The sequence below is a fragment of the Amia ocellicauda genome, chromosome 4 (assembly GCF_036373705.1).
Source record: "Amia ocellicauda isolate fAmiCal2 chromosome 4, fAmiCal2.hap1, whole genome shotgun sequence".
NCBI classification, from domain to species: domain Eukaryota; kingdom Metazoa; phylum Chordata; class Actinopteri; order Amiiformes; family Amiidae; genus Amia; species Amia ocellicauda.
In genome coordinates, this window is record NC_089853.1 from 38,085,925 (window position 1) to 38,105,339 (window position 19,415).

Genomic DNA, 19,415 nt, shown 5'->3' on the forward strand with positions numbered 1-19,415 from the left:
TTCAATAAAAGTGACTAATAAGACGTTGTAGAACAGTACTGCATTCATGCTTTTACGACGTCACTGTAGTTAGTGTGAAAAGTCTCAGGGTTTAGACCTGCTCTTTAGAAGGTTTAATGCAGTCCGCTATCTCAGGAACATCTAGGGGGCAGCTGTGAGCATTTGCAGTTCGTAGCAATGGGTAACTTTTTAGTCAACTACTGGAGACTATTTTGAGAGATGAGATTCGTTGCAGTTGGGACTTATTCGCGCACTAGCTTAGTCTACACCCAGAGGACTAACTATGAGATCACCCGCTGCTGGTCGAATTCTTTTGTTTGTTGCAACTGACCCACAAAGATCAAAAAACGTAATATTTTGAAAAACAAAACAAACAAAACACCGTTTCAAATCCCGTATTTGAAAACCACATTGCATTGTTCATTTCTAGTTCTAAACGTGTTTTTCTTTGTTGTTTGATGGTGTGAAAATCGTCCTCATCCTTAATTTATTTTAATGTATTAGTGTACAGCACTATTGTGGTGGTAGTAGTAGTAGTAGTAGTAGTAGTAGTAGTAGTAGTAGTTTGAAGTTAAATGTGTACTTTTGCCCAGAGCAGTGGTTTTCAAACTGGTCTTGGAATATCCCCTGCCCCGCTGGTTTTTGTTCTAATCAATGTCTTAATAACTTATTTTAACGGTGTATTGCTTTGTTAGTTTAATCAAGGATTCAATTAAGACCTGGGTTGGAAATAAAACAGCAGGGCAGGGGGTACTTCAGGTCCCATTTGAAAACCACTGCCCCAGAGTATTACATGTTAACAACAATCTCTAAGGATCTGAGTGCTTCAATATTTGAATACTATCTTCATTTTAGCAATATGATTTGTTCATCATATTGCGTGGGTGCAGTGCTGAGACGGTTGGTCAGCCACTGTCTCGCCCTGCACAGTGTCAGAGCACTGGGGCATCACAACATTGGGCAGAAAGGGACATCCTGTGATGGCATCAGACTTGTGTGTGAATCTGATCCGAGAACCGTGCCGTCTCCCCATTGAGGTCAGGGTTGTTTTCTTTACTGAAAGAAGGGGTTTATCTCTCGGGCAATGAGAAACACACCACGACGGGGAATGTGCATTAAAGTACGTTTGGTGGCTTCCTGGTCCTGCTTCTCTCCTTCTCTTTCGGTTGTTTGTTTTTAATGATAGATAACAAATGTAAATCTGATTATGGCAAAAAACACATGTTTTATACAGTGACTGAAGCCTAAAAAAGGAAACACTTAAGAACCCAAATAAACAAGCTCTTCAAAACCAGTTTGAGTGTGTGATTGTAATAACAAGGTTTCAACCAATCTCCAGAAATCAATTAAGAGGGTTATTTACAAGAGCACTGCCAGACCTCCTCTGCACACTCTGTACTCTGCATTGCTTCACACATCTAGTATCCAATTAGCCGTGCACTTCAATGGAAGAACATTCCCAGTAAACTGCCTTTGGCTTCAGGCTTTTCACATGCGTTTTGAGACATGCTTTTATCCATCTTTACTTTACATATATGAATATTCTGCATTACAAAAACATGCACTGTTCTAAATGAGCTATACATCTATACATCTCTAGCACACACACTTATTCCATTGTTAATAACAGCTTGTTTATTTGGCTGAAGCCTTATTCCAGGCCAAGATGCATTCAACAGACACAAGAAACTGTAGGTCAGGGAGACACTTCACACACAGGGTTGGCATATGGGGGTTTTCACACCCAGTTGGACTTGTTTTTATTTTCATTGTGTGTGAGAAAATGGCTTTGGGCAGGTATCTACATTTTGGGATTTTGTTTTTCTAAATTGCACAGATTTTAATGTGATGTGTATTTTGAATTAATTCTAAATTATTAATTATTTTTCAAAATAGGAAAGTGGCAGAAACACTCTCCTGTCTCTTCTTAAGTTTGTTGTGTTTTGTCTGTCAATGTGATGCAGGACCTGTGCACCATCTACAGTGTTCATATGATGACAAAGCTCTGCAGCTTAGCCCAACTGCCTTCAGGACAGGCTCCCAAACACTAGTGATGTTCACTTCTGAGTTTGTCAGAAAACCAATGCTTCTGCTGCACCTTGCACATTGTTTCTACTTTTTAAAGGTCACTACCCTTACAAAAAAACTACCATGAGATTACCACGGTTGTACAATGATAGTTAGAGGTCTGATCTTCTCTAGGCAGGCAATTGGTCGCAGAGCCTTACAGATGGCGCAAAGCTTTTTCATTGATTTTTGCCTCTAAACTGTGACCCATTCCAACCTGCCTTTTGCAAACTACAATTACAACACTTGATGGGTGTCTTTTGTTTGTTATGTTTGTTTGTGACTTTATTAGTTTGTTTTGACAGCCTGCACCAAGTAAAAACCCTCCATCAAGTTTATTTGTCTGAAGCCTTCATCCAAGACAAGATGCATTCAACAGACAAAATTGTACTTTAAATCATAGGTCTGGGTAGAAACATCACACACAGGTTTGCCAGACTGTGGTTGCATTTGCAATTGGAAGGTGGGTGGGTTGTTCCTGGCCTCAGAAACGTGGTTTGTAACCCAGGTTCTAACTGCTTCTGTCTGCTGTTGTGTTCTCCGGACACAGAGAGTCCCTATGACTCTGTCCACTTGACCAGAAGACAGCAGGGAACGTCTTCACAGTGTCCAAAGCCCGGAAGCATTAGTCTCGCCCTCAGCGGCCGGGACAAAATCATGACACAGCATATCTGGAACTGAGACTTTTAAAAACACTTATCCTTAAGACTCAAAACACTCAATTTCTGACGCAGTTGTGAAAGTTGCCAGGTCTGCGTCTGCACGGTGAGGGAGACTGGACCGAGGAGCCAGCTCCATGTGTGCACACAGGCATCACGTTAAATTTGCAACAGATGCAACCCCCAGCTCTGCAATGTGAATTATATGCTCGCTCTTTGCACGCCATCTCTCAGGTATCTGCTTAGTGTTCGCTGGACACTTCAGGCCAAGCCCTGCAGCTGCTCCCTCACTGTGCCCTGGTAGGCGCTCGAACTGTGTGACCTGTCCTAATTCAAGGGCTCTGGATCTGCTGCAAAGAAACCTGTTTTCATTTACTTTCATTTATATTTTTTCTGCTTTTTCCCAAGAGGGTTAGATAAGACTTTAACCATTGTTACCCTCCAGCCCCAGCTACCACCAGGGTGTGATGGTCTGGCCTGTGTTAACAGGAGACGTGGATGTTTTCCCCATCCTGAGCGGCCATCCCATAATACCCTGAGTCAGGTGAGTGGGACTCATGCCAGGGAGCACCTCCCCCCGCTTGGGAAATATGCACCCTGCTTCCAGGTTTCTCTTCTCATTAACTTTACAGTCCACTTATTGACATATAAAGTAGTGAAAGGCCTTGTAATATCTCTTGGATTTACGGTCGGAGTATTTCCCTGCTGGTACTCTCTGCTCCGCTGGTCCGGATTATCCACTGTTCCAAAAGTTTTTCCAGTGCTGGTTTTAGTACCAGTGCACCTGCTCTTAAGCCATTTGTCATCTACGTCATGTTTTAAAACACAGGCAAAAGATACAAGAATGATTTCATGTTGTCAGAAGTACTGGATTTATAGATATATCTACAGTATCTCATTTAAGTAATGAGGTTTTTTTTAACGATGGTCTGCTTTTTTTTAAGTGGCACTATCCTGGTTCCCATTATCGTTGCTATAAATCTACAGGAGGGAACGACACAAATAATGTAATAAATGTGTATGAAATGAGTAGCATCTAGATAATGACAGTGGAAATTAATGTGTTGTGTTTTCAGTATTGCGTGCTGCCCCTGCTCTTAATTAGCGGCTGGGCTGTAGATCTGTCTCCCTGCCGCTGTTAGAGTGACTGACTGACCAGCACCGGAATGCAGAGCAATTCCTTGTTCCCATTGCTCAGCTGATCAGCCAATCAGATCCTGAGGCAGCTACCTCCATCCATATAAGGATGAGATGAGAGCTACTTAAACTGGTAATTGAAGTCAGTGGCTGTGATTGTGTGACTAGTGGGTTGGATATTTGCCATTGAGCCAATCAATCAATCAATCAATCAATCAATCAATCAATCACTACCTATTGCACATGCACCCAACCCCCGCCCTGCCCCCATATGGATTATTTTCCATATCTTTCACATCTGCAGCCTGCTTTTGATCTGGAGCAGTGTTTCATGTGCTTGTAGTCCTATGCCCTGCAGAGATTGCAGCTGCCTGCTCCCTTTGCCACTGCGGGCTGACAGACTGTGGCTGCCGGGTGGCTGTGCGGGGGTTTCCTCGCTGCCATGGAGAGGTACCGTTTGCAGGTGGTTCTTATTATGGCTCCCCTCCGAGCTGAGCTTGATGGGCTTGGTTTCTGAGAAGTAGAATGGTTGTGTGAGGCAGCTGAAGCTGCGTGTGCCGTGCTTTTTACACGGAGATCCCGGGCCTTCTCTGTGGACTGCTGTGCCATTTCTAACCTAAATGGGTTGCAATGAAACTTCTGAAGGAATTGATCCGAGTCTTAGAAGAAGCATGCATGTGCCGTATATATATATATATATATATATATATATATATATATATATATATATATATATATATATATATATATATATATGTGTGTGTACGAGTATTGTTTTACTTTTATTTTTGTAAATCGTAGGCCTTTGGAGGCATCGTGATAAATCCGGTTTAGATGAAGGCCATACAAGATGTAACTTTTTTTTTTTTTTTTTTTCCTGGTTTGTTTGTTTATACTATTCTTAATTTGTATGTTTCTAACAAAATAAATAAGGTAAAAAAGGGTGAGTAGAAGGAAAAGCTTTAAAATACATAAATGAATAGGTTAAAAAAAAGAAGTCGCTGAGTCACTGATATCCCCTCACTACGAAGAAGTGTTTTCTGAAAGAAAATGAAATCCGCCGGTGAATTCCAGCAGCTGCCGAAAGGTCAGTCCTCTGGGAAACTATATTGGGAAATCATTAATCGGCTGAGTGTGGCTGATTCACCGAAACCACAGAGCTGTGGACGGTGATGATTTCAGCCAGTCGTCTGCCCTTCAAGTGATTCAGTTTCTCTAACAGAGATGTAAAAGGTATTTCTGATGGGCTTCACCCCCTTAGCTATCAGACATGAGGTCCTAATTACCCCATTCTGCTCATTCATCAGCTACTTAAAAGACATTGCATTGTATTCATTTTTTTTCTTCCATTCTTTCCTTCTCGATCTCTTTCATCCTCATATCCCCCCTGCTATGCCAGTGTGAAGAATGATGCAGGTGCAATTTGACACATGAGATTTGTAATTTAGAGAGGTGTGCTACTCGCAACTGATCGGTTACAGTGCAGACCATGACGAGTTGATTTGTAGTGCATGCAAAGACCAAGTCTTTATAAAGGTTTTTTTGTAGTCTGTTATCACCTCACTACAGTCCTGCCTAATTGCTTTATGTGACAAATGTAAATATTCCTGAGTCCTGGTGTGAAGTAAGTCAAATAGTCATAGAGTTAAAACAGGCTGTTTCTGAAATTTCTGAGATGTTATCTACCTTCTGTGTGATCGTGTGCCTCAAGCCCTGCACAAGAACGCACTCAGCCCAGCTCCAGTCAGAAACGTGTTTGTGTGACCGCCTCATTTCACACTGTTGTTGTTGCTGCAGTATTCCACAGTCAGGGCTGCTAATTTTCCCATGGCAGGCTGTATGTGTCAGCAGTGTGTCCATAATCACCCAGTGCAGGGAGTGCAGGCCTCACACAGTGCTGTTTCGCATTCCCAATAAGCAATCACGATTATATGGGAATCTTGATGTACTGTATATATGAAAAAAGACCTAGCAGATGACCACATATAAGATGGTAAAATGAAATCCTAAACTTTGCAGGTATGACCTGGAAAAGAGAAGCTGTAGATCAAAGCAAGTGGAAGCAACTAGATTGATATGGGAACATCGTGATGGTGATGCTATATATATTTGTGTGTGTGTGTGTGTGGTTAGTTTTAGCAATATTTGATCTGACCAGTGGAAAACAAGAAGATAGTGGTTGTTATTTTCCACTCTGGGAAAATGGTCCTTTCCAAAGGAATTTAAACCTCTTTCTCCCACAATGCAAAAAGAAAGAAACAGCGCTGTCTGTTGGAAGAGTGATTCCAACAGACAGCGTAGTTCCAGCGAAAAGTGCTTCCAATTTAAAAAGCTGCGCAGTGTTCTTCCCTCAACCCCACCGCGGAGGGAAGACAGGAAGACGATCCCTCTGTAACCTTCTGTCTTTGGAGAAACCGCCATGCAAGATGTTTATTATCCTAATAAATAAAATCCCTGTGCAGATGCTGCGAGCAGTAATTAGCACCACAGTGTGCAATTATATGTGTATTTGAGAATGCAGCCTCACCACACCAAACAGGGCTGTTACATGCAAACGAGACACGGACAGCTTGGAAATGTCTCAGAAGTTGCCACAGAGTCAGATTCGTGACAGAGGACTGATTGCTCACGTCGACATGGGCCCAGCGGGGCGGGCCTCGGTGCCGCTGAAGTGACAGTGAAGTCTGCTGTGCTTTAGTCATTATTCACACAGCAGGTTTCATGGAGTATGAAGCGCGCACGCAGGCCCTCCTCCAGGCAGCGCTCCAGTGACCCAACATGCAAATGAGGCGGACCGTAAAGCACTCTGTAGCTACCCAGCAAAGGGCGCTATACTAAATACAAATTGATTGATTGCTTCCTCTCCCTCGGTCTGTGATAAAGGTGACTGCCTCCTCTCTCTCAGTCTGAGATCAAGGTGACTGCTTCCTCTCCCTCAGTCTGAGACTGGTGACTGCCTCTTCTCCTTCCTCTCATAGCTGTGATATGTGTGTGTGTGAGTAATGCACAGTACTAGATGGGCAAATCAGTACAGGACAGTGCAGCGCAGGTGTCACAGCTGCCAGGGTAATTAAGATCCATGTATTCAACACCTCGGACCGCAGCAACTGGGGGACCCTGTGGGACCGGCCTCTACTGGGCATGGCTCCCATAGCCCAACTTGTTCCTCAGCTCCCAGACACACAAAAAAGCCAAAGGAAAAAATGAAGCAATTCTTAAAACAAAACAAAGAAAGAAAGGTTAAAAACGATGGGAAAACAGGAGAGGCTCTCCAGCTACGGGAGACAGGGAGATTTACACCTCTCACACCGCTGCCAATCAGGAACACATGCTCCACCTGGCCCTGCGCTTCTATGGAGCATGTGCTGCGCAGCCTCGCACCCTTGCCGGGCCATCCATCACAGTGCACAGCCAGGGTGCAGAGCTCAGCTCCCCTTAACCACACAGCACTGCACTCCCACACACAGCCACAGCCACACCTGCACCAGCAGTGCAGAACAAACACCAAGCATTAATAAGGAGCTCAGTCGCCCTGATATTTGGGGACCAGAAGCTGAGGCTGAATTTTGATACTGGTTGCATTTCTTTCTGTGTAGGCTCAGGGGATTTTCTTAAACTACAATAATCATCATAACATAAATAATATAATTATATAATAATATTCCCAGTGACAAATGAGGACAGACAAGCCGATGGACAGATGAACAGATATGAAATAGAATAGTTTCACACCATTTATAGTTATATCATATGTTATAGTATTATAATAAGGGGGAAATATGTTTTACATGAAAACCGCTACTGATGATTCTACAGTTGCACAAGAAAATTGCAGTGATGAGATTTTTATGATTATCCGGTGACACATGGATATTGTAGTTACATACGCCCCAGAGTAGGTGCTTTTGGGAAAACTCCATTACTGAATTAAACTAAATCAAGTTGCCAGTAAACCTTGAAGCTCTAATTACATTTTATTTTATTTTCCAAATCACACCTCACAGTTCGCTGCACAAACCACACAAACATCTGGATTTCAAAACACAAAATGGTGAAACCAGGAATGCTAATCCTATTTGATTGTTGTTGTTATTTTGGGTTGGAAAGTGAAGTACACTTTTGACGCGATTGGAGGGCCGTGACGTGTCTGCAGCCGTCGTTCGGGAAAGGGGAGATTCCCCAGGGCCTCCGTGTGGCAGTGGGACAACGTTGGCTTAAGGCTCATTAAATGCTCTCACTTTTTCCTGAGGGCTCCTGCCTATTGTCTACAAAATTCAGCGCTGACTCACTGGTGACTTTCGGAAAAGACTTTCACTTCAGCCAGGAGCTCTGTCGCATGCGTGGTCATGATTGCCGTGCAGTCATACCAAAGCGAAGGTTTGGTCACACAAGGAGGTGGCCTGATTGGAGCAGGAAACACCGGCTGGCTGACCCTACATGGGGAACATCTCAGAAATGTCAGTGATTAAGCCGGGGCTGACAGATGTGGTGGTGGAATAAAAATAACTTTGCTTTTGTAATGTGGTTGACTGTGGGGCTTCTGATCAACCATCAGACAGAGAGTACATAAAATATCATTGTTATACAATTAAAAAAACTAAAACAAGAAACATCCCCGCTAATTCCTTCCTCTACATTCCAGGGGAGTATTTCCACTTTGTCATTCATGGAAACTATTACATCTCACCATGTATGTCTATATGTATCTCTCTATCTAAAATCAAACCAGCGGGATAGACATAATGCCCCCCGCTGGTTTGTGACTTTTTTTTATTCATATTATTGTTACAGTAAATGTGGGAATCAATTCCAGACAGAACACTGCCGTGAGTTTGGGTTCCTGGCAATCTGCAGGGTTTGTGCTGCCCCAACGCCCACAGAAACCTCTCTGTGTAAACCCACTGCGGCTCCGCCACTGTTCCCTCCCACTGGAGAGCTCTCAGTGTCCTGTCCCCCTCTGTCCCCCTCAGCCCCTAGTCTGAATAGTTGGTCGTGGGGTCGTGGGTCACTCTCCGTAGCCATTTTCTGAACTGCAGCCAGGGGCCCTCCATCACACTTCCCCGGTACTGATAGTGGGTTAGTGTGCCATCTTTGAGATAGGAGGGTAGCATCAGGAATTTCCACAGGGCTGCCTGTTGAGTTTGGCCTGTCTGCGGCTCTGTCTCATGCAGCGTCAGCCCCTGCAGACTGCAGTAAGTGAAGGGGGCGAGCGCTGTGGAGCACAGTATCGCACGCGCTCACCGAGGGAGGGAGACATTGTGACAAGCAGCTCCAGGCGCATGTGTGTGTGTGCAGGGCTACGTCTGGGGAGGCAGGCAGAAACGGGGCAAAGGCACGCGTTCTTTCAGTGCGTTTCAGCCCGGGAATTTGTTGTCGGGCTCCTCTTCTCTCTCTCTCTCTGTATCTATATAATTACTGCTTTTCCCTTTTGCATGTATGAGAAGGATTAACTGCAGTGCCTTTCTACTATAAACCTTGCTCCTCACCCCCAGGCGGTTTTCGTAAAGGTTTACAAGCTTCCTTCAGATATTAAAACATAAAGTTCACTTATAAATGCTAACTAACCCGAGGTCCCAAATAAATTATGAAGCATAACCACCAGGGCACAGCTGCGGCTCAGAGGGAAAGACAAACTCCAGAAAGAGCCTGGGTATCAGTAAACAAGTCCATTGCACCGTCCCTGGGCCCCGGTGAAATCAGATACGATGCTTTGTGAACTCTAGTCCTGACACAGGTAATTTGCCAAAGAGAGAAAGAAGGGGAAAGCAAATAGGCGACTGCATGCAACAAAACGGTCAGGAACGGGCTGTTGTTAAAACGTCTGAGTCTGCAGCTAATTTAGGCTTGTACTGATTGTGAACGCAATTTATAGCTTGTTTACTGTCATTCTCTGCAGGTGTTAAATTGAAGACATATTTAAGTCCAAGGAGAGAGAGTGAGAAAGGGAGAGAGACCTGGGCCCTGGCAGTAAACATGAATAAAACAAAGTTCATGATCTTCCAACAAAAGGCCAGATGTCAGGAAAGCAGATATCGTTTCACCCTAGGCAACACCACCCTAGAACACACCACTCAGTACACATACCTAGGCCTGAAAACCAGTGCGTCAGGGAGCTTCAGCCTGGCAGTGAATGAACTCAAAGAAAAAGCCAGAAGAGCTTCCTATGCCATCAGACGGAAATTGTACAAAATAAATATGCCCATTAGAATCTGGTGTAAAGTGTTCGATAGTGTGATCCAGCCCATTGCACTATATGGGAGTGAAGTGTGGGGTCCACTCAGTCAGCAACACTACACCAAATTGGAAAAACACCCAGTAGAAACACTGCAGACTGAGTTCTGTAAAAGCATATTACAAGTACAGAGAAACACCCCCAACAACACATGCAGGGCAGAATTAGGCAGATATCCATTGCTCATTAATATTCAAAAAAGAGCACTCAAATTTCTAAATCACCTCAAAATCAGCCCACGAGACTCACTACAATATAAAGCCCTAAAAACCCAAGAGTTGAACCCAGAGAAGAATCCCCTCCATCAGCTGTCCCTGAAGCTCACAGCACTGACCCCCCAGAGCACTAACATTCAGACCAGCACTGCTGAACAACAGCCAATCAGAGCCAAGCAAATTATAGAACAAACCAAAACCTCCTATGTGGATCATTGGGACAATGAAACCAAATCCCAAAGTGAACTGGATTGCTATCGGGCCCTAAACAGAGAATTCACGCTGGCAGAGTATCTCTTCACTGCCAGAGATACGAAGCAGAGACAGATCCTGAGAGGAGCAGCGCTGAGGTCACTGCGAGACAGGAGAGGTGGACACAGAGATGCACTTCCTCCTCCACTGCAGTAAATATGTCCAAATAAGGGACACATTCTTTAAGAAAATAATAAATGCCCACCCAATCTTTGAAAACATTGATATAAATGGAAAACTGTCAGTCCTCCTGGGGGAGGGACACACAACCCCCTGCCCAAAATGTTGCCGTCTGCCACAGCCTGAGGGGTACAGTGACATACGAGCACCAGCTGTAGATAAAATGTAAATACTCGTTTGTAATATATGTCCCTGTATTTGTATGTTTGAAACCAAATCAAAAGTAATCTGTAAATAGTAAATCAATTTTTTTCTGTGTATAAAATATAATTTATATTTAATTTAATTTAGTTTTTTCTGTACTTTAATACATCTTAATGTGATTTATAATTATATTATTTATTTTCCATATATGTATGTATGCCCAATTGCTTTGACAATACAAATTTGTTTGTCATGTCAATAAAGCACCTTGAATTGAAAAAAATAGAAATTGAGAAAGAGAGAGACCCCATTAGAGGGATCCCTGTTGAAGCTGCATGATGATGAAGGTTTAAAGGTTACACTGAAACAGCTGAAGGAAATTCCTTGGAACCATAAATCCTTGCGGGGAGAAGAAAAACAAAAACACGACAAGGACCTGCTTCGCCACTGCGGTGGCTCTGTGGCTGAAGCACACGAGAGTGGGTCCTCACTGGAGCTGCACAGGGGGACGCCGGGTGAGTTTGCAGTAAGTCTACTCTAATCATCCAGGGCATGTTGTCTTTTCAAATTTACAATCTGTGAGCTTAATGGGCAGAGCAGGAAACTGTACAGAAGAAAGCAACAGAAAAACACTGGCCTGGGTCGTTTTCAGAAAGAATCTAAATCCATGACGGAGAGGTGAGCCCATCTGAACAAGATGTCTGGCACCGACCCCCCGAACCCACGAGCACAGAGCCCAGTCTAATGATCTCAGTATGGCCCAGAGCAGGCAGGGCATCAGCTGCTTTGTACACAGTGCTTTCGATTCCCTGCGAAGAGGGCCTTGGGAAGATTAGCGCTACCGTACTGTTTACAAAAACAAATAGTTTCAAGATCCTACGCAGTGTTTGTTATTGATGCACCAGATAGCCGCTGGATTCACATCAATAAAACGCACAGAAAACAAAATCCCAAATATTGTATTACTTTATTGACATATCACGTGCGCCATTCTAAACCCCTAACTGTTCACACATGTTTGGTCTTTCTTGCACCCTGATAGTGTGCACAAGAGCTGATGAAAACCATAATCTTTGTGCTCCTATCTTCCCAGTTTCTCAGGGGAATGAGAACTGCTTGGCTGGAGTGGCAGCCTGCCTGCGTTTGCTTCTGACCAGATTTTACAGCACAAACAAATGCTAAGGAAGATGTCAGTGCTTGACTCCAACTTCTACACGTGTGCAAAAGACCAACCTGTTGATTTGCAGCTAGCGGATGCCCTTGTATCGGTCGAGCAGTGCTGGAGACCCGTGTCTGCAGTGCTGGGAGGGTCACAGGCTGTGTGTGTCACTGTGTGCAAAGCAAACCAGTGCTGGAGAAGCCACAGCACTCTGAGAGGAAGTGTGTGTGTGTGTGTGTGTGTGTGTGTGTGTGTGTGTGTGTGTGTGTGTGTGTGTGTGTGTGTGTGCGTGCATGCGTGTGTGTGTGCGTGTGTAGGTCTGTGACAGAGCTTTAACTCAATCTCACTCTGCTGTCAGCTCTGTGCATGATGACAGGGTAACTTTATACAGCTCTGGAAAAAATTAATAGACCACTGCAAAATTATCAGTTTCTCTGGTTTTACTATTTATAGGTATGTGTTTGGGTAAAATTAACATTTTTGTTTTATTCTATAAACTACTGACAATATTTCTCCCAAATTCCAAATAAAAATATGAATGGAATGGAATGGCTGCCACACATGTAGAGATGCAGATTTAAGAATAATGTGCAGTGGTCTCTTAATTTTTTCCAGAGCTGTAGTCTCTTGTTTTTTCTTCTTCCTCGACTGTCAGGTGGCTTTACAGCAGTATAATTTTGTACATTAACTGCATCTGATCTGGACACACTTTTTATGATTTCTCCATGAGGAAAAGACTCAAACCCCAGTCAGATTTCATCAGCTGAGCCACAGAGAGGCCGAGAGACGCACTTTACACCCAACACGTCTGAAGAGCTGAGGAGATCTGACAGCTTAATCATCAGTTCTCATCCATTCCCCAATGAGGCTGTGCCGGAGTGTAATTGAGATTACAAATAAAACGTCTGTGGGGGATCTGTGCAGCTTGCTTCCCCTTCTCATCCCCTCTCTCCTCAATGTTTTTCTTTCAGCACCTCGTTAATATCTTTAGTCGGGAAGCAGCTACTGGGTGCAAGACCATTCATGAGCTGGCACAACCACAGAGCGGAGCTTGTAAAAAGTACACATTCTTAATTAAGGGTGCAAACAGAAAAGGACAAACTTGATGGAATGTATATATTATAAATGAACTTCTGTGAAATGTGTTTTAGATAATCCAAGAAAGGAGAACAGATGTTTCTGTTATCATTCCTCTGGAGTTCAGAATGGTCGCTGAGGCTGCGATGAAAGTAGAAACTGAAATATGTAGTGAATTGTTTAAGATTCGGGGGTGGGTGGGGGCAACTCCAATGAGAGAAATATTCATATTAGTTAATCGGATTTCCTCCCATTTCAACTCTCATCTGTGAATCCCTGTATCAACCGCCCAGAGATGAAACAGACGTGTGGTGTGGTTTTACTCACAATAAATTGTCTCTACCCCTTCAAACAAGGACAGTATTATCCACTAGAGGGAGCCCCGGCCACTCATTTTCAGTTTAATATTAACCCATGTATTATGATTTTATTATTGGAATAGATATGCTGTGAGGGTTAATTGTTTTAAACAAAATGGGTATAAGTTTTGTATCCCTAAGCAGGAACGGGAATGCAGTTGTAGTGCTGAGTGGGATGGTCAGACAGGCGTGGGTCGGGTACTGGCAGGACTGGGCAATCAAGGCAAGGCAAGGATGTGGTCGTGGTCACAAGCAAGGGTCAGGTGATCAGACAGAGTAATGAGGAAAGTCCAAAGTCGTACCCCCCCTCCACAATCAGCCGCAGTCCAACCAGACTGGACACGATGGGGACGGCCACAGGGTCGAGGAGCAGGTGAAGAAGGATGGGCAAGGTGAAAGTCTGTGATGAGAGATGGATGAAGCACATCGGAGGCTGGAACCCAGGATTGCTCCTCCGGACCGAATCCCTCCCAGTCCACCAGGTACCCCAGTCACCCCCGGATGCGACGGGAGCAGAGCAGGCAGCGCACCACATAAGCAGGATCGTCATCCCGATCCAGGAGAGGAGGAGAAGGAGCAGTGACGAGGAGCAGGAGAAGGCGAGGGATCCGACACCACAGGTTTTAAGAGGGAGACGTGCAAAGTGGGGGCAATCCGGTAGTGTGGGGGCAACTGCAGGCGGTAGTCAACCAGATTGACCTGGCGCAAAATCCGGAAGGGGCCTATGTACCAGGGGCTGAGTTTTTTGGAAGGGAGCTTCATCCTTATGTTCTGGGTGGACAGCCAAACCTCTTGTCCCAGTAGATATTGAGGCGTTGGACGGCGATGACAGTCTGCTGCAGTCTTCTGGCGACAGATCACGTGTTGCAGCCGGGTGTGCGCCGCTTGCCAGTCTGCTGCACTGTTGTGAAACCAGTCATCCAGCGCTGGGACATCCGTGGATTCCTCATCCCATGGGAACAGGGCAGGCTGGTAACCAAGTGTACGCACTGGACAGGCAGAAGAAGCCGGGTCAGGGGCAAGTCTGCGTTGGATCTGGTCCCAAATGCTCCACTGAATGGGAGCCAGAATGCAGGAGGGAGACAGGATAGATTCCGCGGACTGAGGGGCAGGAGAGGAGTTGAACTGGCGAGAGAGGGAGTCTGCCTTGGTGTTCTTAGATCCCGGGCGGTAGGTGGAACCAGGTGAAGAAGAGCGACCAGCGCACCTGGAAGGTGTTGAGGCACTTTGCTGACTGGATGCGGCAGTGGCAGCGTCAGTCCAGGGTGAATGTCCGGGTGGATCCCTTCAACAGAGAGGTTAGGGGAGAGGCCAGTCCGTGACAGTGCACACCTTCTCTATGTCCATGTGCACGCTGCTGGCATCAATGAAATAGCCCAGGAAGCCCACGCGGTGGCGGTGAAACTCGCACTTCTCCGCCTTTACATATAGTCCATTGCGCATGAGACACTGGAGCATCTGGTGCACCTGAGAGACGTGCTCAGAGAGGGAGGAGGAGTAAATCAGGAGGTCATCAATGTAGACGATGACCAAGCGATGGTGGAATGATCTCAGAGCCACATTGACGAATGCCTGGAAGACAGAGAGGGCATTGGCGAGACCAGACGGCATGACCAGATACTCATAATGGCTGGTGTGTGTAATGAACACCGTCTTCCATTCATCCCCCTCTCGAATCCGGATGAGTTTGTAGGCGCTGCGCAGGTCCAGCTTGGTTAGTAGCGGGCTCCTCTCAGTTGCTCCAGGGCGGTGGGCACTAAGGGCAGTGGGTACCGGTACTTCACCGTCACTGCATTGAACCCCCTGTAGTCAATGCAGGGCCAAAGAAAGCTGGCGGCAGCAGGTGATGCGGATGGATGGATGGTTCCCAGGTCCAGAGCCTCCCTGATGTACTCCGGAAGAGAGAGAGGGTAAATGCGCCTGGGAGGAGAGGTGCCTGAGAGGAGGTCTATGGCACAGTCCCCGCGTTGGTGCAGTGGCAAATAGGAAGCCTGGGTTTTGCTGAACACCATCACCAGGTCTGTGTATTCAGGGAGGGGGGGGTCTGTGTCGGAGCAGAGAGATGGGTGTGTGTCGCCCAGCAGGGGTAAGACAGACACAGGGAGAAACAGCTCTGCCCCCAGGAAATGATGTCCCCATCAGTCCAGGAGATGAACGGATTGTGGTGAGCGAGCCACAGCAGACCGAGGATGATGTGCGCTCCAGGCGAGTCAATGACGAGAAAAGGCAGTTTTTCTGAATGAAGCAGACCGATGGATATGGTGATGGGACTTGTCTTTTGGGACACCGGACCAGAACCAATGGGCTGGTTGTTGACAGCCCAGATGTGGAGAGGAGGAACACACTGTGAGAGAGGGATGTGGTGTGGGATTCCCCGCAGTATATTCCCTGGCAGGCGAACGAGGCACAGGAGAAGTGGACTGGGTTCCTCTCATCTTTATCAGATTGTCCAGCCAGACCGCCAGCTGGCGATGTGCGGTTCTGGTTACGGATTAATTGTGGCGGGGGGTGGGTGTATGCTGGCGATGTGTGGTTCAGGTTGATGACGATGTGCAATCCAGGGGAGGGGGGATGGTGATGTGCGGTCCGCTACTCTACACGGGGTGACCGGCCCACCAAACTAAAATAATGGACCGGCCCTTCTGGCATTTGTCAGAATTGCCTGATGGCCAGTCCACCTATGCCCTGTTGCTCCCAGACAGCGGAAGCCCATCAGAGCGCTTTCCCGGTCAGGAGGGAGACGATGAAGGCAATCTGAGCCTCCATGGTGGGGAAGGACGTGGGCAGATGCACTGTAGTACAAAGCCCTTGCAGTAGTCAGGGGAGCCGTCATATTTCCTCGGGACAGCAAGCCGGACCGGCTGGACAGGAGCTGCAGAGGTGACAGCAGGAGCCGAAGTTCGGGTAAGTGCTCGAGAAGCTGGTCCAGAGCAGTCTCAATCTGCCAGAGCGTCTGCTCATGCTCCCAGAGCGTGGCCCTCTGGATGGCAAGGGTGGTCTGTACCGCTGGGTACATTTAGCGGCGAAGTTTTTGGTCACGCACTGTGGGGCACAGGAACAGGGGAACCCAGCTGCAGTGCTGAGTGGGATGGTCAGACAGGCGTGGGTCGGGTACCGGCAGAACAGGGCAATCAAGGCAAGACAAAGACATGGTCGTGGTCACGAGCAAGGGTCAGGCGATCAGGCAAACAGAGTAATGAGGAAAGTCCAAAGTCGTATTTGGGAGGTCAGGCAAGGAATCCAGGGAACGCGGCGGCAGCGGCAGCGGCAGTGGCGGCACCAAGACACAGGGAGTAACAGTCAGTGATGGAGTGGTAAAACTGACAAAACTTTGCAAGGAAACAGGGTTTAGTGGGGGGTTTATATGTGGAACAGAAAACCAAGTTGGGAGGTGCAGGGCGAATGGGAGCAGAGGGTGATTGAACAAGTGCACAAGATTTCAGGAATGTTAATTGAATGATAGGATGAAAGGAGCTGGGAGAAGTGACTGATAAGGAAGGGTGATGGCAACGTCTACTGGGGAACTGGGGATGTGTGACAAAAGCATACCTAATGATTGTTAAGTCTTAGCTTTACAAAAATAGTAATAATGTAATTCATTATTACATTAATAATTTTACATGTAAAGCGATTTTAGGGAAATGTGTTGCCTTAATCATGTAATTAAATGAGAATTGAATTAAATTAGTAGGTAAGTAAGTAAATAATATATAAAGTTGATCAAATGCAGCATGTGTGGTCCCGTGTGAACTGCAGCAGTTCAGCTCCGTTTACCGCGGTGTCAGTGCTGCCTGAACCAAACCCGCCCCTTGCAGGCTGCTGTGTGGTACTACAGGAACACAGTCATAGGATCGGATGTTAGTGTCACTAGCAGAACAACAGAAATGACTTTTACTACTTGTTTAAAATGTGTTGGTCAAAATAGCATATGAGCAGCAACGTGGAGTAATATATAGGTAGATGAGTATAATATATATATGTGTGTGTCTGCAAGCAGCCCTCGGTGAACTCCTGACATATACTGACAGATATTATGTCTGCATGTGACAGTACTTCTTGCTTGATATATTATTAAATTTGGATTTTTGTATTATTGTAATATGCAGGTTAATATTACTGATAGTTTGTAATCGAATTAGTAGTAGTAGAATTTAAATTTAGGAGTAGTATCCATCAGGAGTAGTATGTTACCCAGAATGTATTTCAAAACATTCCAAGCAGGTATGGTCATTTTCATAATAGTAGTATCCAAGTTAGTATGCATATGTGATTATTATTATTATTATTATTATTATTATTATTATTATTATTATTATTATTATTATAACTGATAGCAAGTTGCCGGTTCATAGCTCATTAGAAATTAAGTAGACAAAGATGATGTCACATGCAGATGTATGTTATCAGGCTGATAACACTGCTGCACTGTTCGGGCAGGTGGAACAACAGCACTGCAGACATGGACACACCAAGACAGCGCTCTGGATGCCTGGTTACTGCTGGCGTGGTGCAGTTGCCAAGGCTACAGATGCGAGTAGAGCTGCTCCTGAGCTGCTCCTGAGCTGGAGATGTGATGAATTGATGAAGAGATTATCGGAGGCTGGTTGTGGCAGGGCAATACGAGCAATAAGGAAAGCGAGGGCAGTAACCACCAAACCCTCCAGTTTCCATTCAGTGTTACGGATTCCTCATTGCATCTATAGTGCAAATGCAGCTGTGAAAAGTTTGGCACTGCGGAGAGCGAACACAGACATCTGCACACTGGAGCTACACTGAACCCCGAATTTATGTGTGTCTCTTTTCCCCTAATATTTAAATTGAGAATCAACCAAAGACCACAACACAAAATATGCATCCTCAGCAATCACTTGTTTAGCTGTACATCTATGGTTTCAGTTACATGTTGTTTTACTTGTTTCAAGACACACATATATATGCACAATATATATGGATGCTAATACACAGAGGCAAACACCTTCGTCCACAACGTTGCTTTATCCCAGTGCCTTAAAATTCTGCCTATGCCAGTGACTGTACACTACATACATTCTCTACATACAACAGTGTACATCAGGCCCTAAACAGAAACATCAAATTAGCAGAATACCTAAAAATAAAAGCACATGACAGTGAGTCCTCACTGGAGCTGCACAAATCGGTTTGCAATAAATATATCATCCAGGGCATGTTGTCTTTTCAAATTTACAATTTGTGAGGTTACCTGGCAGAGCAGGAAACAATGTGCAGAACAAAACAACAGAGAAACATTGACCTGGGTGGTTTTCAGAAAAAATCTAAATCCATGACTATGTTGGTCTCATTGAAATTCAAAAGAAAGACACATTTTAACAAAATACAGTGACCACGGCCTGGACATTGAAAAGGGCCAACATAAAAAATCCTGGCTCACCAGAGAAGACCAGCAATGCTGCCACTAAGAGGTCGAAACAGAGATGCAGCTCTTATCCTGCTCAAAATACACAGAAATACGGGGCAAATACATCAATACAATTGAAATCCTAGAATTGAAACTCCTCCCAGATCACATGAAATTATCCATCGTACTGGGAGAGGAAGAGTGGACTGCGCCTCTAGCAGCCAAAAATGTGTGGGCTGCCACAACCTGAGGGGCAGTGATAAAGGAGTGGATGTTTTATTGTTCAATTCTGTGTGTGTTTGTATTTTCACATCCTTGTGTATATATTATTATGATTTTATTGTATCACTCTTTATTGCATTGTATTGTTCCTGTAATGTAATTCGTTTTGAAAGCACCCTGCTCTTGCCAATAAAGCTCATTTGAAATCTGGTAATTTGGGGAGGACATTCATTTCCCAGTACTTATAACCTTCAAAACAACACATTGTACACACTATCCCGGCCAATCGTGTGTGCAGTGCCTTCACGCCGCAGCGCCGGGCCCGGAACTAAAGC